Source organism: Sitophilus oryzae, unplaced genomic scaffold, assembly GCF_002938485.1.
Source record: "Sitophilus oryzae breed Bouriz unplaced genomic scaffold, Soryzae_2.0 scaffold_41_pilon_pilon, whole genome shotgun sequence".
NCBI lineage: Eukaryota > Metazoa > Arthropoda > Insecta > Coleoptera > Curculionidae > Sitophilus > Sitophilus oryzae.
In genome coordinates, this window is record NW_022146996.1 from 4,129,515 (window position 1) to 4,152,900 (window position 23,386).

Below are 23,386 nucleotides of genomic sequence, written 5' to 3' on the forward strand. Positions count from 1 at the left end.
AGCTAAAAATGCAAGAAAAATATATAATTTAGTTAATTTAAGTGAATTTCATAAATGATCGGTTTACTACACGTATGTATATTATATAGCAACTTACTAGCGAAAAAGTTGTTCCATTATTTCACTCAATTTTGCCGAGATCTACCGCACGCTACACAACCAACTATTTTAGAGTCTTTTTCGATAAATCGCGATAGTGTCACTGTTAATTTAAGTTCTGCCACAATTTCTATCTAGATTTACTACCTTTATACAACTATCAGTAGTAGAATAAATAATAAATAACATAAAATAAGCTCCGTAAAGACTGACAAATCCACAAAATTTCAAATCAAATTCAGATGTGTCAAATGAATCGTCAAACAGAACTGTCAAGGATCCCCACCCTAGAGAGCTTTTATGGTGGCTTTTCCGCCCACCATGCATGAATACATGGATAGCATTATGCTCCTTCCTTAGTCTTCTTATTCAAAGACATCTATGGATCAACTCAGGAAATACGTGAAAACCAATATGGCGCCGAAAATGATGACGAAAGTTCCTAAGTTCGCGAATTGGACTTTAGATGCTTTACCTAGACCATTATTCACAAACTACAAACCTATTGATGAAAATATGCATGAACGAAAATATGCGTTTTTCAAGGCACTTTCCGATGACAATCCTCATCGGATAAGGTGTTTTTGAAGTGGAATTCTTTACGCACGTTGGGAGTAAAAATTCAAAGCCGTGACGAACGCCATCAACCAACGAATACCATCAACTTCTTTTGCACGTCATAATGATCAAGCCGAAAACTTCGAAGTTAGTTTTAGATCATTTTCACAAATTTTCACGAACTCCGAAAATAATTATAATACACATATTAATTTACTAATAAATCAATAGTAAATAAAAATAAATAATAGTACCTAATTCTGAAGAAACTTATCAGAGTTTATTTTTTTGCTCTTAACTTTGAATCAATAAAGTTTCAATTAATTTCTTAAAAAATCGACTTCATTAACATGAGAAGAAGAGAATCCTTTATATATCCCCCCCCCCTTTCATTATAAGTAAAAAAGTAATGTTTCCGCCCGGGATCGAACCGGGGACCTTCCGCGTGTTAGGCGGATGTGATAACCACTACACCACGGAAACCTGCTTAAACATCTCAATAACCCAGTTCACTGCCAAACTAAAAAGTATTTTTAACCCGCATCAATACCATGTTATATATTCAATTATATATCCAACGAACAGCTACAATAGTATTACTTTCACTACCTGTTAAGAAACAGAGCATATAATAATGTGCGTATCTATTGAAATAATGGAGATAAAAAACTAAATTTTCTTTTACTAAAAGAAATACAAATATTTGTGATTTGTGAATATATCCTTGTTCTTATTGCGTATAGTAGACTATATGCGCTGTATATTCATGAGACAATTTAGCTAAGAAAGGTTTTGAATAATATATTATCATTTTCCTTTTATATTGACTGACTATTGCTACAGAGATTCCTGTTATTCAATCGGCCTCTGGCTATCCGACCTAAATATATCACACGTATGTCTATTAACGATAAAATGATTGATGATTTATTGGGTTTACCCCAATATAGGTATTTTGGTTTACAAAAGCCAATATTGGTGTAAAGTCAATAATAGCATTTACATGTATGTCCAGGGTAGGACTGGGGCAGAGGGGCCCGGGTGGAATTCTGAAAATGGGCCCTGGTGAATATTTTTTGCGTATTTCTTCGCCTTATATGCACGTTTGGTAAATTCTTCCCTATTGATTTGTTGTTAGTGTTTGAAATCAGGAACCTATCCGTAATGCTGTGCAAATGTATGTAGATATTGTATATTCAATTTCATTTCTATATGTATATGTTAGAGTTAAAGTCCGATGTCCGGTTAATGTCGACATTAACAGGTTAATGTTTGGGTTTGGTTTTGTTTTTGTTTTTTTTTGTATGATATTCTCGAGATTAACCAGGTAATGTCGATATTAACCGAATATCGGACCTTAATCGTAACATATACACTGAAAAATCATATAAAAAGAAAGAACTACAACATTGCACTTAGATTTTTTTAAACATGATACACAATAATTATTGTTGTATTAGTTAAGTTATTATTCTTCCCCAACTCAGTTTGCAATAGTGCCAAGTAGCAGCAAATTATGTCAAAAATATAGTTAATAGGTTTGGTTTTATTCTGCAGATAAAAATAATTAAAAAAGTTCGTATAAATGCATGTCCTAAAATGCTTAGTTTAGGAGATATCTACAGGGTGTAGAAGTTTCATTTTTATTTCCAAGTAGGTAATTACTGAAGTAACGTCACTATTTTGATGAAAATTTATGTCTGTTTTAACTGTTTTGAAGAATAATAATTTTTCGTCCATACCTGTATCAAACTACTGAGTGAAAAAATGTACATTTCCGTGATTTTTTACATAAAAAATGTCCCTTGGTAAAAATCACTACGAGCAACCGTTCTCAAGAAATTTAGAATGGAAATAGTCAATACATGCATCATTAACAAAAAAAAAATTGGCGCCGGGAGGCACGTATAGCCGCCGATACTAAAATATGTTAATAAAAAGTTGGTAGGCAGTTCTTTTAGTTTCAAAGTAAAGGAATTTTTCCAATTTTTTTATCTCAAAAACTGCGACTGATTTTGATGTTATTACAAATTTTGTTGCAAATATTATTCCTAATCTTAAATTGAAAACCGCGTTTCCCTAGCTACTGTAATTTTGGAGTTACGATTTTTTAAAATTTTTAACTCCCTTCCATACCTCCTTACCCACCCCCCATCACCACCAAAAACTAATCGCCAGATTCTCGTGTGCCACAGTATTTTTGTGCCAAATTTGGTTAAAATCGGTTTAGCGGTTTTTGAGTTATCGAGTTACAGACGGACAGACGGAGAGACAGACAGACACCATGAAAATATTTTGTATTCAGGTCATTTATGACCCAAATAACTCATTTTGAGTGAAATTAAAAAAAACTTTTTTTTGCCGATCTTAATAGCCTGCCATAACTGTTGTATGGTCGGCTAATAAAAGATGAGTAAATAGTTATTTGACTGAAATAATAAATTTGGGAACTTTTTATGGTTTTTTAAATTAATCATAAATTTTTCTTCGAAAAAAATGATGATAAAACAGTTTCTGTTAAACTTTTGGCACAAAAACATGTAAAACTTGGAAAATAAGTTCGTCATAATAATGCTTTTATTTATTCACTATTCTAAGTCTAATAAACAATATGCATTCCTTCGAAAACTCTCTATTTATTTATTTGGTAATGCTAAAACACTCTATTTGAAAGTCGATTAGAGAAAACAGTATGATTCATTGGCAAGCGATGTAAATATTTGTGATCAGGTAAAATTGTGATGTAAGAGGAGGCTTAGGTCGGCAGGCGGCAGGTCAGTCAGTTGTTGATAGGCCGGCCGGCTGTGTAGCGTTGTGTTTTGTCAGAGAGCTGACAAATGGAGGTTGCGAGTCTTTTGACTAATATAGTTGCAAGTCGTTTGACTGTAAGCCAACGGGGTCGTTTGACCACGGTAAGAAAACCTCTGTGACGTCTTGCCTTCGAGTTGGTCTTGAGAGTTTGAGGTCTCCATAATGTCTTCTCGATTGACGATGCGGCGTTGGGATGGTGAGCCACCCAAATAGCTTATTCGATTGGGATGCGAATCTGTTTAGCGGCAGAATTGCGTCCGGGGAAGCCCTATACTATTTCAGGTGACTAGCTAGTTGTTGAAGATTTTTAACCAATAGATCCGAATAATATTTGAATTAGATGGAAGATATGGAATGGGATATATTGAATAGAATGTCAGTGATGTCAGTGGCTAGGGGGCGGAGTACCCCCGGGTGAGTCTTACTATTTAACTATCAATTTTATCCAGATCAGTAAATGTTTGTTTTGTTATTTTCATGTACAATGAGAGAGTGCTTGCCAATGACCAACTAAATGGATATTTGAGGTGAATTTGCATTGTGAGACCCGGTTGAGTAAGCCCCAAAAATACCGATTTTACAAACATTTAAAATTTATGATTTCAGTCTAATAACTATTTAGTCAACATGTTTAATTTCCGACCGAACATGTTTAATTTCCGAGATACTGATGACAGGTATTGATAATTTCTGTTCCAAATATCTCGCAAACCATTACTGGTAGCGATTTTTACCAGAAGCCCTTTTTTACGTAAAAAACGTTGTAAATGTATATTTTTTACTCAGTAGTTTTATACAGGTACGGACGAAAAGTTATTACTCTTCAAACCAGTTAAAACATATGCAGGTGGCGTCATCTACAAGTAGGAGTCATATTGACACCAAAATAAAATTTCTCATGTCAAAAAACTCCCAGACACCAATTTTCATCCAAATATCTCCTATATCTGTATCTCCGAAACTAAGCATTTTAGGACATACTTTTATAGGAACTTTTTTAATTATTTTTATCTGCAGAATATGTTGCCGACGTTTCCGGAGTACAGTTCGGAGCACCCTGTATATACCCTAAAGCACTGGTTGGATACAGTCTCTCTATACAAGAGAGGACGAAAGAGAGTTCGCGCAAATGAGCCCAGTGGATCGAAATCTAGAAAGTAAGAAGTTAAAATGACTACAATACCGATGGTCGATATTGGATATCGACCAACTAGAAGGCGCTACTTCCCCAAACTCGATATTATTTACGAAACAGTTTGTTTTTAATTGAAAGTCGTATTTCTTTCCTCGGACAACGTAAAATTAGATCTTTATATTGGCAGATACCCAAAGTTTATATAAAATTTCATGTAGGTAAGCTAAACGGTAACCGTTCGACGGCAGGTCTTGGGTAGCGTGTCAGTCGTCTATTTCATCGAATTGCATAGTCGATACAGTTTATAGCCCATTTACGATGGGGAAATAAATAAAAGATGCGAACCTATTTTTACCGAAGCAGCTTTCCCAACAACGCTACCTACTTTAAGAAATACTTATATCATTAACTTCTTTATTGCATGTATTTTTTAAAAAACGAAACAAAACTGGTGGAAGAAATTGTCTATTAGATTTTGATGTGAATTGGTGTACCTCTAACGGTCTAAGACGCCCGAAGAAATTTCTCAGGACGTACGAACGAGAAAAATCAAAGATTAATCCTTTAAGTAAGAGCAATCTTCGGATTTTCACGAGGTATTTAACAAGACACTGTCTACTCATAGACATAAGCTAAGAAACAACGGCAAATGCAGACTATGTAGGGAAAATGGGGAAATACCAGAACACCTCATCACTAAGTATGCCAAGATGACAACCATCCGTGCCATAAACTTTGGTACGACTGATATCGGAGATGGAGAACTAACATCTGTAAAACCGTTTCAGATACTCGCTTTTGTTAGAGCGATGTGATGTTAGAGCCCCCGTATGATGAGTTATAACTCAAGAAAAGGGGGCACAATAGATCTGCAAGGTCACGGTGATTAACTTTCCCCCTCCCATACAATCCACAATCTACAAATGTCTCTGACCAAAAATTAGAACTACATTTTAGTATTTTAGATTATGTGAAATACCTACTAGCTGATCCAGCTAACTTCGTAGCATCCAAATGTAAAGTGAAGTAAGAGTTTTTTGGATAATATTGTGTTACGGATGACTGATTGACCGAGCGATCTGGAATGACTGAGATCAATCGATCCTGAAACGTTGTGAAATTTGTTGTTTGTGTCATTTATTCTCTATACTGTGGCGAAATCAGTCCCGCTCTTATATGCACCGCCAGCCTTCTGCATATCATGAGAGCCTTTGTGGCTTTGCTGGTAATGTTCTTAATATGCCTGTTCCAGAGAAGTTTACTATCCAGGGTTATTCCCAGATATTTCACTTCCTGTGATGGCAGAATTTCCTTTCCATCTAGATAGATTCTTTTCAAGTTTTTAAAACTTCACCAGAAAGCGAAGTTTGATAGGAACTATCGAAAACAGAAAATTGCCATCCTATCCGATAGTCAAGCAGCACTAAACGCGATCATCAACTCAGTAACCATCAATTCAAAGTTGGTCAAAGAATGCCTAGAGAAGCTCAACAAATTAGGCAAAGAAAATAAAGTCCTCCTACTCTGGATGCCTGCAACACCAAGGGATAGAAGGCAATGAAACAGTAAATGATCTAGCTAGGAAAGGACCGAACACTCCACTAACTGGACCAAAACCGTTCTGTTTTCCAAACGGGAACCAACTGAAAGCAGAACTGAAGAATCTGGAAGACTCCATCCGTAACTTGAAATGGGTGTCCACCAACGGTCAAGACACTCGAAAAAGTTCCTCAGAACTTACGACCGAGAAAAATCAAAGGTTTCCCTTGATTTAAGTAAAAACAATCTTCGAATTGTCACGGGGTTTCTAACAGGACACTGTCTCCTCAACGAACACCTCAGTAGGCTGAAGCTGAGAAATAACGACGAATGCAGATTCTGTGGGGAAAATGGGGAAACACCAGAACACCTTATCACTGAGTGCGCCGAGACGACGACTATTCGTGCCATGAAATTTGGTACGGCTGATGTCGAGGATGGAAAGCTGGCCTCTGTGGAGCCGTCTCAGATACTGTTTTTGGTTAAAGCCTTGAGACTGTATGATTTATAACTCGTTATAACTCAAGAAAGGGAAACACACAATAGATCTGTAAGGTCGCGGTGATTAACTTCCCTCCTAAACATTCTACATTCTATATGCACGGCCCCCATATGAACTTCCGGAACGACAGAGAACACGCGACGACGAAACGATAGAAAAGACTGAAACAGCAGCTAAGAATCACCCAGAACATTCTGGACTCCCTGTCGCACTGTATATAAGCCGAGGTCGGTGCGCAAGGGACAGAAACAATCGGAGTCGGTAGTCGTGCTCGTGCCTTTTAAAATAAATTCCTTCTGAATAAATAGTTGTAAATAAGTTTGTAAATAGTTCTTTAAGTGTTTTATCGTTATTGTTTTATTACTTAGTGTAAAATAAATTGTATTCTGATATTTTGGTGAAAGTTTGAAGCAACTTGTGGTATATGATAACAAAGCAAGGAATTTAAAAATCAAATAATAAAATGTTATCATCTAGGTGCATCTTTTTTAGACAGATTATTTTTTGGTTCATCTGAATAGCTTCATTTTTGTTAGATATAGTCGCTTTTGAAGAAGACACTATAATTTTTTCGTAATTTTAACATTTTTAGAAAACTATGCCTTTGACTATGACATTTTTTTCAAGTCACTTTTTTCAAGTGCCTTTCAGTGATACTAGTGGAAGGTTTGGGTCCATGGAAAAATATATTTATTCCACCATGTTAAATAGCTAAACCATAAACAATTTTCCAAAATAGGCCTGCATTTACCATAGATTTTTCAACAAAATAATATGAAACATGTTATTACCATATTGTAGAGCTGTCTAAATAGTTATAAAGAATCTAAGTAACACTTTTAACACAATATACATGGGTCGTCTAGAATCCATATTATAATAAATGAAACTATTCTATAAATAACTAAATGCATGTTACCTTGTACACACGCTACCACATGACGATAGAACGTAGACTACCTGGAATACGTATATGTTAGTTACTTGCAAAAATTACTAAAATTATAAAAAAAATGTAATCTATAAATCTGTACAGTAAAAATCGAGTTTCTTTACTTATGACCACTATGTAAAACAGACGAAAATACTCAATCTACCAGTGCATTAAATAGCTTACCTACAGTACATAAGCAGAACTTGCGGGAAAATACATCTTACAATTTTACAACTATCGCTAGATATCTTAGCAATAGTCGAATTCAAAAATCCTTTGAAATGATCTAGTATGTGGTCCTAGGTAAAGTATAGTACTGTTGATTGAAAGAATTGGGAAGATACGCAACCTAATGGGCAAATTCGTGACAAGACTGATTTGATTTCCCCTTACGCCTCAAGTGCTGTACGGTAGAGCCACTACTCATTCTGCGGCCGACGCACAAAACACTCATTTTCTCTTATTCGGCCAACGAAAGAATATCGAAGACGGTGTGAATCTGAAAGCGACAGTGTTGCCGTATTAAAATGTGTAATATTTGTAATATGTTTGACCGTTGATTGAAGAAATAAGAAGACGCGTGAGCGACGACCTTATGAGCAATTTTGTGGCACAAAACCTGTCTGAGATGTAGCCGGCGATACCGTCGCGTCGCCGCTAGTCAACTTCTCCGAGATTTAGTTTAGCCGCTGCGCGCTAATCGTTTACAGCGCAGCGGATAAAGAATACTGTACCGTAGTTCTGCTTTCAGTCAACAGAGTGGGTGGTTGTCGGAAATGTTGCCAGAACTACATATTAATCCGTAGATTTACGGATTTTGCATGGGTACGTTAATAATACGGACCATTAAACAATTTATATAAAACTCTAAATCACCACAATACACCAAAACACTTTTACTTTTACACTGAACGCGCGTTTCGCTAACCATGTTAGCATCATCAGCAGATGATTATAAACTAAAATACAATCTACAATTGGAGTGTTTATATACTCGCTCAGTGGGCACAGAGTAGGCGTGGCAAGATCTAGCCAGCCGAGTCAGAACCCACCGAGCGTAACAGTTAGATTTCCGCCACTAAAGTAGTAGGAACAAAGAACTTGAAGGAATTGGACCGTTGTCTCTGTTCATACTATCTTTACATTTATTAATTCTGATGTTTTCATATGCATCTAATTGCCTGTAATTTGAGACTTGTTTAAGTAATTTTAAGTTATTAAGATCTATACAATGTTCTTTATCAACAATATGTTCGGCAACGCAAGATTTATCAGGTCTACCATATCTTATCTGAGCTAAATGTTCTTTAAATCTAGTTAATATTGATCTTCTAGTTTGCCAGAAATTTCATAAATACCAGACCTTTCCAGTAGAGGTGTTTTATCCTTTGGATTACCTAATAATTGTTGTAACTTATTATTAGCACTATACACAAGTTTATAATTGACATTCTTAAAAATTCCTTTTAGACCACGGGATAACTGTCTATCATACGGTATTGAAAAATATTTTGACGTATCTTTCTCCACTTGAAAAGTCGAAACATTTTAAGGGTAACTAGTTAAAAAAAACCTACGTATATATATATATATATATATATATATATATATATATATATATATATATATATATATATATATGTAATCTCTTTCTATTTCATATCTTGAACTGCTAATATGGAAATTAAGTAATCATGCTGTTATATATGGTGTATTGTGGAATTTAGTGTTATTACTTTGTTCTGTGTAACACCTAATTTTATTATACCAAAACTGCAACTGAAATTTATTATTCCATTATATATATATATATATATATATATATATATATATATATATATATATATATATATATAAAACCAATTTTTGTCGATCGTAGGAAATATTCACTACCTATAAAAGAATTTTTATTTTTGTTGTTTATTCTACATTTAACTTGAATTAATTTTCAATACATAAACGCGGATTTCTCATCCAAAGATATTTTCGTCAAACATATTACAGATATTATACATTTTAATATGACAACACTGTCGCCTTCAGTTCCACACCTTATATCTTCACTAGCCGAATTAGAAAAAATGTTTTATGTGTTGACCGCAGAACGAGTAGAGGCTCTACTATATAGTACTTGAGACAGAAGTGGAAATCAAATCAGTCTTGTCACTAATTTGCCCATTAAGTTGAGTATCTTCCCAAATCTTTCAATCAATGGTAATATACTTATATTATACTTTTTACAACCCTCATTACGTAATATACAACCGTATAATAAAAAAAAACAGCGTTAGCGATGGCTATGCAATGAAGATAGCTATCAGTTTAATGCAAAATTATATGGGGAATCAATGTTCATTTCCTAGCCAACTGGGCGCAGTTTTTTTTTCGATCATAATCGCCAGCGTCCTTATTTTCATTTTGTACCAGAATTAATCTCAGAATATTCGTTGCTACTTGTACTTTAAAGAAATCAGTTCAGCCATATATAAAGGCGTTTGCTAAGAATGGAAACAACGAAAACGAGAAGTTCTATCTCTTATTAATCAATTTATCAACAATTATCCAGGTAGGAACTAAATCTTCGGTAATTTTCTAACTACAGTTACGCCTCTTTCTACTCAACAGAGTAATTACATTATTAAAAAGTAATTATGTATTCAAATTATATAAAATGCTCCACAAATAAAAATTAACTTTAAACATTTTAAGGATCAATATTTACGCAGTTTTAGCAGGGCTATAGGTGAAAACAGCAAAAAGTTTTAATATCCGTACACCTGCTTGTGTGCGAAACATTTTAAGGATAACTATATTATATACATAATATATATATTATTTCCTTTCAATTATCTGTCAAAATTTAGTTAAATATTTTGAAGATAAAACTGAAAAATTAGACAGAACATTTGAAGACTTTTGTATGTCAAATATCAATGCAAAAATTTAAGTGCAAATATTTGAATATAAAGAAATATCTTTATTTCAAAGCCCCAATACACATTGTGTATTGATTTGGAAAATAATGCCTCGATTTCACAATTACACTATAATCTAGTTAATCGCCAAACAGAGAATAAAGCTGTGTAATTTACACGTATAAATGAATATTTTATACGACTTGAAAATCGATAAAGCAGAATGGTATATGAAAGCAAGCTTACAATTTTGTACAGCAAAGAAGATAGTAGACTATAACCAAAATCGCATGGCAACACCATCTATCAAATATTGTTGATTGTAAACCGGCTTAAGATTTGAGAAATAATGTCGCAAGTAAAAAAAAAGAGAAATGGTGGAATATTTGTATAGAAAAGGTATTCGAAACGTTAAAAAATTAGTGCAATTGACCGAACTCGTAAAAAATGCAGTATATGAGACAATAAAGAGGATAAAAAATGGCACAGATATGAAGCATGGACCAGTTTCAGGAAGACCACGTAAGATTCGCGAAAACAATTTAAACGCTTTAGTGGCATTAGGACGACAGAATTCGCGCCTAGGGCTTCGCAAATTGGCTAACAGATTTGGAAGACAGCGAAAATTAAAAGTGTGTCCAGAAACCGTCCGAACGTCACTGAAAAGACGAGGCTACATATCAAGGGAGCCAAAAAAATCCCTGCAATAACACCTTTACAAAAGCAGCGAAGAATGGATTTTGTCAACGTTTTCAAGATGATAATTCTAATAATTTTTTATTTCTGACGAAAATTGTTTCCAGCTTGGTGAGAAAAAGTTACCGAAAATGTTATCGTCCAAGTTTCAACATTTCCCACTAAAATAATGGTTTGGGGAGCAATATCTCAGCCTGGTGCTACACCTCTGTGTATAGTTGATGAAACTGTTAATAGTGCAAAATATTGTGATATTTTAAATGGTTTTCTTCTTGAAACGTCTCACGTTTTATATCCAGATGGGTGCCGTTTTCAGCAGGATAATGCAAGATGCCATTCGTCTATACTCAAGCTTGGATGCAAGAACACCATTTGGCAACAATTCCATAGCCAGCAGCTTCACCAGACCTTAGTCGCATTGAAAACGTATGGGGACTAATGAAGATTGAAGTGGAACGAGCAGCTCTACAAAATAAACAAGATTTTATTCGCTCAGGTTTACAGGCCTGGACTACCGCCACTGAACATTATGGTGTGGACCTAGTTTCGGGTGTACCTGAACGTTTAGTTAAGCGTTTGGAGCTAAATGGAGGTTGTAAGTAATAAGCCAGTAAATAAAATTAACAATTTGTTATACTTTTTTTAACTGAAGTCCTAAAAATATATATCGATAATTGTAATTTTGCTTTCTTTTTTCCGGATACTTTCTAGACGGACTATAATATTCAAATTTCACATTTATTAAACAAAAGTAAATTTGAAATACTATACAAAAAAGTAATTAAAAAAAGAAATTGATAACTTTGTAGCTGGCATTTATTTTACCTAGCATTATTTTACCTGTGACTATTCCTATTGATTTCAAAATGTATATTTATGTCCATTAAAATACTGCAATCATTGGTTAGCAAACCATATTTTTTATATTTGCTGTAACTTAAACATTTTACTCAGTATTTTAACAAATACGGAGCCAATAAAAAATGCTTAAGAGATAAAAGTCCCTGAACCCTCTTTGAAACAAAACAACTACTATATCAAATTGATAAATTCAAAATCCCTTAATGCATCATCTAAACAGCTTTATAAAGTCTCTCAACATGGTAATCTTCTTTAAAGATATATTGTATTTTGCCGCATTTTGCTAGGATTCTTTTTTAAGTTTCCACAGTTTAAACAGATTGAAAAATGTTTGAATTATCATTACTAAGAGCAATCTGATAATAATGAAATTAGTAGAAAAATAACAAAATTTGTAAAGGCACCTAAAATATACTATTAATAAGTTTGAAGCTCGCTTGCAGATACACACTAAGTGTTATATTGTTATAATAATGTAATTGGCACTGTATTATTAAATATGTACATTTCTAGAGGACAAAATTATCACAATTTTAAATACTATGATACACAATTCTTCAACAAAAAGCATTCATGAATATCTACCAATATTCAAATTCAAATTTTGTTAATAGACTCAATTAGATTTACAGATTAATACATATTATTAATAAATGTGTGTCAAAAGGAATCGCATGATTAAAAAACCGATATAAAGACACAAAGTGTCAGATGTGTGACCCAAAAAACAAAATAGAAATAAGTTAAATTATAAGAATAAACAGAAATTAATATTAAAAAAAGTGACATAATTTTATCAAAGATGAGCGGAGATAAGCAGAGAGGCAGAACGAAACAGTGTAAACTCAGGAACAGCAATCAATGAGGGTATATCAGAAGAATAAGAACTTCACAAATCAAAGAAATTATAATTTTTGCGAATTAAGTAAATGATTTTTAATTTGTTTTTTATAATCTGTAAAGGATTGAAATTTAAAGTTATTAGAAATTATTCCACAAATGTGGCGCTATGAAATTGGACGATTTTTGTAAGTTAGCTGTTCGGTGTTGAGGAATATTATCAAGATATTATCAATCTGAAGAAGAAACATTTTTATGTCAGTGCGATAGCCTGGAAAATGTGCGATTTTTGTATTAAGTAATGATAAGCCACTAACAAAAGTTTATATGGAGGATGCAGTATATAAATTATATATATTTCGCCACTGCACTGCAAGAAAATCTACAAAATAAAGAAAGAAATAGAACGTCAACGGTTTCTTGTAGACGTATCTGTTTTAAAAAAGTGAAGTGTTCTCGAATAGTTCAATTTAAATATTTTAAATAGTTTTTTCTTTATTCTTTGTTTTTTTTTGCTTCCGATGAAGGAAAGAGATAACTTTCCGAAACGTTAAGCATTTTTTTCTTTGTTAGGCAAATTTGTATTACTGTAAACATAACTTCTGACAAGCAGCGTCCTTTTAGGTTTAACGCAGAAGTGTTTACAAAAAATAACTATTTTATTTTGTAGATTTTCTTGCAGTGTAGTGGCGAAATTCCCATAAAGGATTTTTTTGGAGAGATGAATCCGCCACATAGGTATAGACATTTTTTACAAATTATATACAAGAAACAATATTATGAATGACGAGATGTTGATACAGTTGCGAGATTGTCGTACGTAACAAGACTATAAATGTCTCATCTCATTGGTTTCGTGTGCATTACTACAAAATATTTCTCTTTACAGAGATGACGCGTGTTAAATGTCAATGCTAAATTTGTGTATTCACACAAAAAAATAGTTCATTCGAGAGAAAATGACACTCTGAATAGAATGACATATCATATATCAACTTTTGACATTTCCGAATATTGTTTATTTGAAATTGCAACATGCGACTCGTAACGACAATTTGACTCGAAATATCAAGTGTGTGGTAAGTTATTAGTTAAAAATTTATATTTCCAAAAATTCTGATGAGCCACCCTCGTTCCGTTTGAGAAAATTGAGATATGACTAAAAATACGATTTGGGCATCTTTCAACCGGCCAGGACAAGACACTAAAATCCTTAGACGATCAAATCTATTTTTCTTTGGTCCCTTGATTAAAAATGGCCGAAAAGAATGGAATTTATCAATCAATCCTTGTAGCATTTTTTATTTCCTTTAATAAAATTGAATTTAAAAATCTATTTTTATTTAAATTTCTTAGTATTGGCGCCATCTATTTGCTAGATGCCAAAGATACCAAACTCCATTTGTTACAGCTCACTTGTCTCGATATTTAATTTTTATTAACGCATCTATTCGCTAGATGTCAAACTTCATTTATTACAGTTCACTTGTCTTGTTTATTAGCGCCATCTATTCGCTATATGCCAAACTTCCTTAATTGCATTTCACTTGTCCCAATCTCACTTCGCTGTGGATTGCGATTTTCTGTTCTAATGATTTCAATCATATGATATCACTTTTTTCTCTCTCATTTTGTCTGTGGTGAAAAGGGTTTTTTTGTTTCGAGTCTGAAACTGAGAAGAAAGTCTTTTTGTCTGGGAATTTGGATCTGAAGAAGACGCGTGTTTCGGCGTCCGACAAATTTTCTAGTGAAAAGCATCCACTTTTCGATTTCGATTGCATGGGTATCCGATTTGGAAATTTGAAAACCTTGTAAAGTAAGGAATCCAGAGTATAGATCGTATTTGTTTGGTTTCTTCTTGGAATGATCACCGTAAGTTTATCCGCCATTTTATATAGCCCTATCTAACTAAATTCTATTTCAGTTATTTCCGTTTTTTATTTCCTTTATTTGAGTACTTAATTACTGGTTTGGATCGGCATATGGTTTGAATATATTTATGTAAAGCTGATTTTCAGACCGTAAGTTGTTTTTTTTATTGAGTATCTGTCCTGAAACTATTTTTTTATTTATAGAGTAACTACCACATGGTACTCAGTAACTACCACATGGTACTCAGTAACTACCACATGGTACTCAGTAACTACCACATGGTACTCAGTAACTTCCACATGGTATGCAGTAATAATGCAGTAATTATTGTATGTTTTACCCACTTTCATTTTGTATGGACCTATGCAGACCTTAAGACAGTGTTCCTGACATTACAATCGTTCTTTTGGCTGATATCGAAGACTTCTCCTGCCATAGTCATCTGCATCCACTTCTGTTAGTCTGGAGAATACCTACCTACCTGTTTAGATCATAAGAAACTATATACAGATAAGTCTCTTCTTAAGTTTGATACACAAGGTACGCTTTTATTTTATAATTTTTGAGACAACAGATTTAATAACCTGGTAAATTATCACTATTTATCCCACATATTGTAGTCAAAATTATTTTTTTATTTAACGTTATAAGTTATAAATTGATTCGTACAGTACACTCTTACTTAGCTATGATATTTTATATGAAAATTATTAACACGTATTCATTTTAAAGGTTTCTGTACACGACATGTTTCGAAACATCATCGTATTGAGACATACAGAAATTTCACCTGTTTTTATTAAGTAGCTTACTTAGTTCAAAGAATACAGTTACTAAATTCAAATCTATTTAAAATAACTTGCGGTTTTATTGGGATCACTGTGACTAATTGATGATACTTGTGTTCGTTTTCAATAAATGTTTAATGTAGGATAGTTATTTCTGACTTTTATTCCTGATAAACATAATAGACCCTTAATGCTGTTGATTACTTTATTTTAGCTATGTTGTGATATCGTATTTTTCTTTTTGGTTTCTTACTTTACCACTCTCATAAACAAAGTAAGTGGCGCCCTTTTCACTGTCTTTGACCATACCTATTTGAATTCTTAACATCAATATTAAAATCTCTGCAGCCTACACATTATCATTTTTTTTATTTTTTAACAACATTAGAAAGTCACTGTGAGTCAGAAGCCTTACCTACGAACCCAGCTTTCCTCTAACCCTGAGCAACGGATTCTTTTTTCATTCTATTTGGGTAACGACAGAAAAGTCGTCACATCCTAATTTATATCATATACTAACATACCCAATCTCGTTTTTCTATCTGAAAGAATTAAAAAGGTAAAAGGGTGAGCCATTTTTGAGACGCACCCGGTGTAATATATATCCTTAATTTTAATTGCATGACAAAATTGCTTTTATATTTTTTATATTTGGTATTATTCAAATTATGATTACTCTCTAATTGATATACTAAATATGCCAAATTACATTTCAAAAACATATGTTCCTTGGTTCATTTAAAAACAGCTCATTCGAAAATTACAGGCCGCAAGTTTAATAATTTAACAGGGCTTCTATTTTCCTTTCACCTTTCACGAAAGCTCCCAGCTCTTTTCAGTCACAATTTTGACGCTTAATTGTTAATTATCTCTTGCTCGTGCATTTAATAACCGTTATATAAAGGGCTTTGATATTAAAATTACATTATGTTTTTACTGCCACAATATAATAAAACTTACTGCCGCTTCGCTCAGCCAGAATAAATTTCTTTAATTAATTCTTCTATAAAAGGTAACCCTTTAATAGCCAAAAAGAATACCTATTCGTTAAGTGTATTATATTGTTGAATGTCATCGTCATCATTTTCAGCTTATTCAACCATTTCCAATTATGGTGTAGCCTCACTCACATACTCTCTTTGTAGCTGGGTCTATTGTTGGCTATGAGGACCCAAGTTATCCCTGCTAATTTCCTAATATCATGGTCCCATCTCAGGTTCGGTCTTTCTCTAGGTCTCTTAATTCCTCGTGGATACCATCCATGCTGTAATTTTTGTGGTCCATCTGTTGTCCATTGCCATTTGAAGGATTTGACTCTGTGGATGATATCTATTACCTGCGTCTTTTATCGTATCGTCTCTATTATTTTACTATCTCTCTTGGTTATTACTAGCATATTTTTTTCCATTGAGCGTTGTGCGTTTTAAGTGTCCAGGTTTCGCATGCATAGATCATGACTGGTAGTACAATGTTTTCTTCTTTAGATAGAGTGGCATTCTAGATTTTAATATGATTGAGTTTCTTCCATAAGTACTCCATGCTAACTTAATTCTTCTGTTGATTTCTGGTAGTAGAGATCCCGAGCTGTGTATTAGTTGTCCCAAATATATATATTCTTCTACTATTTCCAGTGTTGTGTTATGTATTTGAATGTCTTTTCTTTCCACTAGTTCGTTGTACATTACTTTAGTTTTTGCTAAATTCATTTTGAGACCCACTTTATCGCTGGCTGTATTTAGTTCGTTAATTTGAGCTTATAGTTCTTCAGGATTATTGGCAATTAGGACAATGTCATCAGCGAATCTTAAATGAAGATATTTTCCATCTATTTTTAATCCTTCGTTGGTCCAGTCCACTTGAAGTATTTCTTCGCAAGAAATGAAAGAGAAGAATTCAGAACGGAAGATTTCTTCTAACGTTGCTGTAAACAGCTTTAGTTTGGTTTGGTTTGGTGAAAGTATATTTAATTAAATCAGAAACATATAGTTTCAATAGCATACAATTTATTATCATCAGTTTTGTACTAATGCACCAGAATCTATTGTTATTGTTCCAAACTTGACAATTATGACTACTAGGATCATGATCAAAGGATATTAAAACGACACTTCTTCTATTGACATGTACAGGTGGCATTTCGCAGAAGATTTACAGCAATAGAGAGAATGAGACTGTAAAGCGTGGTCCAGACACAACGACTGTTGTACCATTAGCTAACGTCGACAAAACATTGCAGATAAAACGCAGCGTTTGGACGTAGGTTAGGTTAGGTTCGGTTGCTGGGGTTTGGGATCATGTTTGATCCCTTACTCGGAGGCTTTGGACGCATTGCGATACCCCCTGTATTGTACCAAACCTTCCTCTCATTCTTTCGTTGCGTTAAAGCACTGCCAACTCTTTGCAAAGTTCCCGATGTCGGTGATGTTGGTTTCTGCTGCTTCCTCTAGTCCCTCCAAAAAACCTTGCCCTAAAGTTTTAAAACATCGGTATTCCAGTGCCGGACAGTGGCACAGCAGGTGATCTATGGTTTCTTCTTCCTCTCCGCATTCTCTGCAGTAGTCGTCGTTGGAAATCTTCCATCTCACTTGGTTTACCCCCGTGGGACAGTTGTTTGGACAGTTGTTTGGACAGCAAGTATGAACAAATTTTAGAACTGCATAAACTCAGACGATGAAGTTAAAAGTTTGAGCATTTTTAGTAACCAAATTTTGTGGACCATCTTGAACACTGTCTGTAGTTAAGACCTTTAACTTGCTTTTTTTTAATTTTATTTAAACAAAAGCCAGATCAAAGAGAACTTATCGAGGTCTTAGTTCAACTACAAGACGCGTCCCGTCAATAAAAATTCGACAAATTTGCAAGTAGCCAATGTAATGAGTAGGCGGAGTCCACGTGGACTCTCTGCCGCTTGTATTTAAGTAGCGATCTATAAAATATAAACAGCTAAATATAGCTGTTTATTTAAATGTGTTTGGTAGTAAATTGATCATACTCCACTACTGTGTCCGCATTCTTGAAATTCTTGTCCCAACCACCGGTTCTTTCATATGTTTATTGAAATATGAAAGAACCTATTTTCATCCTATTTTCGAACCTACTACGTCTCTGAAAGGAATTTCTCTGTCTCGAAATTCCTTTCAGAGACGTACTTTACTTGCTTCAACTTCTGTTGCTTGGTGCTGGAGAATCTGGCAAACGTATAGTTGTAAAGCAAAGATCATATACAAACTGGGCTATTCACCAGAAGAATGCGAACAATGTCGTCCTGTTGTATATAGTAATACTATCCAGAATTTGATGGCAATTATGAAGGCTATGGGCCAATTAAGAATTGATTTTGCAGATCTTAGTAAAGCAGATACATTGCTAGACAATTCCGTACATATGCTAGTGCAACTGAAGAAGAAAAGTTGACTCCCGAATTAGTAATATTTATGAAAGACGACTTGAAGACCCTTGACAATGTGGGAGTTCAATTATGTTTTTGGAGATCAAGGAAAGACCAAGTGAATGACTCAGCAGTTTATTATCTGAATAGTCAACTATAGTTGTCAACTGTAGTCAACTATAGTCAACTAGTAGACTTAGTCAATAAACGATGCTGAAGCAAATCTTCCCGACTTTTATTAAGAACTTGAGAACCTAAGTTCAGAAGTAATTACACATTTGTTGGTATAAAACTATATATTTTTTTAAATTGAATACTCTGTGTCTTAGATGTGTATTGGATAGCATATTTTTTTCTGATTTCAAAGATATATCACATGATCTTTCTTTTTAATAGTTTTATCAAAATTAAGATAAAATGTATGCCATGTTAAACATGCTTAGGTATTGGTTTCAAATAAGTCATGTAGTTAGATATATTGTTATGCCGGGTCCAGACCAAGGCGACAAAAAGTAAACACGATTTTAAGACAAAAACAAGACAAACTTGCGATAAAAAATGGGGAATTTTCATATCTATAAATTCATTTACCCACTAGTGGATATAAAAAGCATTTTTGGTAAACTCTGTCTCAAATATAGTTTCTGAAAAATAAAATTAATTTACTTAAAAAGGTCCGATTAAATTAATATCTCCGAAACTAAAGTTCCAAGAAAAGTCGTAATATATCTACAAATTCATTTACCCATTAGTAGATATAAAAAGCATTTTTGGTAAACTCTGTCTCAAATAGTTTCTGAAAAATAAAATTAATTTTCTTAAAAAGGTCCGATTAAATTAATATCTCCGAAACTAAAGTTCCAAGAAAAGTCGTAATATATCTACAAATTAATTTACCCACTAGTAGATATAAAAAGCATTTTTGGTAAACTCTGTCTCAAATAGTTTCTGAAAAATAAAATTAATTTTCTTAAAAAGGTCCGATTAAATTAATATATCCGAAACTAAAGTTCCAAGAAAAGTCGTAATATATCTACAAATTCATTTACCCACTAGTAGATATGACAAACTTGAGACAAATTGTCCACACGCAAGGACAAAAGTACAACAAAATCAAAAGTTTAGTTGTTGCAAATGAGTTTTATTAGCCATGTGTGATTTCACTGGTCTCCTACTGTTAGCAGCACTCGCCATCCACACTGCGCCGACAACTTGTCGTAAAATATACGAACAAAACATAAACACTTTGATCTTTACCAACTCGACACGGGACATTGAAAAGTCTGCGAAACAAAATAAAAATGTCACAGACGTGTATTGGATTTGTCGCAATTTTGTCGTAAAACATGAATGTTTCTGTCTTATCGTTTTGTCTGCTTGGTCTGGACCCGGCACTAGTCTTACATATTCAAGTTTTATACATATTTATGAAATTTACATAAAACCAAAAAAACTGTTAAAACAAATGAGCAATGTTAATAAGTATTCAACCAAATTTTTGGGTATAAAAATAAGTGTATTCTTATTGGTTTCTAGCCGGCATAGTTTTTACTTTATAAAAACAAGATAAAACAATTTTAAATAATATCATAATGCGTAAGTTCATTAATAAAATCTAAGGTTCAAATGAATGTATATAAACAATTATGATAAACAATTCGCATTTATTAAAAACTTGTAGTACCATTTTGTGTAAACACTGATAATTATAACTTTTATTAAATATAAAGTAAAACATTTAATTTTGAATGAACATTATTTACTGACCTTGCAAGGATTAAGTAGTATCACATTCGTTGACGTATTTTTATCAAAATTCTAAATAGTTTTGTCACCAAATATTTTTAATTTCTAATATGTTCAAAACAAAACTAAACGACAAAAAATATAAAATGTATTCTCGGACTTACATAGTTTTAACACATATTAGACGCTGCACAATCACGAGAACAAACAGGCTTTAGAAGCGGCTTCAGCACAATTGATCACATAAGACACTAAGGCCGCACAAAAGAATACGAATTTCCACTAGCCATAGACATGTAGACTTCGAGAATTCCAAAGAAACAAAAATTCTAATGAAACAAAAATAGACATGCCTTGTATAGAAACTCTTGCTTTAATATACACAAAGCCAAAGCTAAAGTAATATAAAACAACCCTAGAGTTCCCAACTAGCAAAGGAAGCCATAGGAACTACCATCAAGGCTAAGCAGCAAGAGATGTGCTAGTGGTGGAAGAAATTAGTACTCATAATTGTAGGTATCGTCACTGGAAACTACCCCACGGGGGTAAATCTCGTCAGATTTCCAACGACGACTACTACAGAGAGTGCGGAGATGAAGAAGAAACCATAGAGCATCTGCTGTGCCACTGTCCGGCACTGGAATAACGACGCTTTAAAACAATGCAAGGGCAAGGCTTTAGGGGAAGGTTTTTTGGAGGGACTAGAGGAAACAGCAGAAGCCAACATCGCCGACATCGGAAAACTTTGCAAAGAGCTGGAAGTGTTTTAACGCAAAGAAAGAATTAGAGGAAGATTTGGCACAATCAGAGGTATCGCCATGGGCCAAAGGCCTCCGAGAGAGGGATCAAACAGGATACCAAACCCCCGTAACCTAACCTAATCTGCACAACGTTGCACAACGAAGCGCAACACACACATACACTACACAACGCGTTGCGCAAACAGTCCCGTTGCACGAAAGAATTCAAACATTCTTGAAACTTTTCAAACAATTGCGCAACGCATCAAACAGGGCCATACACTGGCAACTTGTTGCGCAACAGCCTGTGTTGCGCAATTTGTTTGATAATGTATGGGCCGCTTAAGGCTAAGCACAAATTGAGTCGTGTATATCGCGTGTGACATGACCTAGCGCGACGCGAGTTTTTGTAAACAACAGAAATAAATGGAACAGCGCAAATTGGCAACACAGGGCGCCAGGTCATATCACACGCGATATATGCGACTCAATTTGCGCTTAGCGTAATATCAAACTCTCTCCATAGATTGTGTATCTCAAGAGTCGGCGAATTGGTTGTTAGAAATCGCACCTAAGGTTAAAAATTGGCAGAGGCGGAACTGGTTGCAGTGAAGGGAAAAAACATCCCTAAAGGGCCATCACGGTCTTTCTGCCGAGGAGCAAGGGGAAAGACACCACCTACCTGCTGAGCCTTATCCAGGGTCAGAACTTCAATGTAAGGACATCGAGTTAACGAGTTATCAACTCGAGGGAGAAGGGTCATGGTCAGGTCCTCGCAATAGGAATTGACCTCAAATCCAAGGAGGAAATAGAGAAAGAGGGACATATCCTCTATTATAGATACGGGACAACACCGGTATCAGGTCTAAGAAGAGGCCAAGTTAAAGAGGTGGAGAAAATTGAGACAGATCCTCATAACCTCACGGGTTCAGCCGGACAAGCTCCTCGGCTGTGAAGGGCAGCACGGAGGGCCAAACTCCAACCGTGGAAGGGTGTGTACCCTCGGGAGTGAATACCCTGTCCCCTCTACAACAGGGGTATGATGGGTTATAGACTGTGTGATGACTCAAGGAACGGGGGCAGAATAGATCTTTAAGGTCGCAGTGATTAACCCCCCTCTTACTTATTCTACATTCTACAATGTCAATCTCTGGTCGTACTAGCGATCTTGCATATTAAATAAATTTCCTCTTCGAAAATCCATGTAACACCTACTTAAATAGACAGTTACTTTACATATTTCATGTATACCTACTTTATAATTCACTCGTTCTGTACGTAAGTATTTACACTGCATTTGTAAATTTAAAAATAATATTTATCTTTCAAACGTAAATACGGACACTATGTACCGATATTTATATAGGTACTTAATATCTTGTTAGCATATCATTTTATTAGTATTTTTATTAGTCTTATTAAGATTAAAGCTCGACAACTTTGTTTTTAGTATTTGCCTTTAAAAACCGGTTGAACAAATATTGATTTGTTATCGCTATGTTGTTCACTTGACTCTAAAAATATATTGCGCGCTATTTTATCTTATCTCACCCAACAATATGTTTTTATTTTGTATGATTACTGACACGCCGTCTACGTTTTTCGACTAAAAATAACAGAATCATGCCAAGTGTTTCACTCACGAATGATACGTTTTGCTTTCCCAATTAGAAAATAATCGTAGTAAAAATATGTTTTTCCGTTTTCGAAAAACAAACTAGAACGTCAAATTGATTTATCGAAATAAACACGGAATAAAGATATCTACAACGTGTTTCACGTCATATGCCAAAGTTTACTAGTAATATAACTGGTAATGTTATTAGAAAAATAACAAGCCATTCTTGTCTATTTCTATCTATCCAAGTTAAGTCAACACTTATTTCATTATCCAAGAGAACTTTAGAAAAACTATAGGGATACCTGTTTTCTCACTTAACTTTAGTTAATCTTGTTATGTAG

The 23,386-nt window shown here is 34.2% G+C and overlaps 1 protein-coding gene and 1 non-coding gene across 4 annotated transcripts in view; both read right to left on the reverse strand.

The window, feature by feature from the left end:
* Positions 1-23,386, reverse strand: part of LOC115885808 (protein yippee-like 2) — a 417,160-nt gene that overhangs the window by 44,727 nt on the left and 349,047 nt on the right. Inside the window, exon 2 of one of the 3 annotated variants that reach the window (XM_030904831.1) lies at positions 7,564-7,604. The exons of the other annotated variants lie outside the window; for them this stretch is intronic. The gene's annotated coding sequence lies outside the window, so the exon portion shown is untranslated. The remainder of the gene's footprint in view (positions 1-7,563; positions 7,605-23,386) is intronic. 3 annotated transcript variants of the gene reach the window in all.
* Trnav-aac lies at positions 1,068-1,140 on the reverse strand. Its single transcript has one exon. It is a non-coding gene; the product is annotated as a tRNA-Val (tRNA).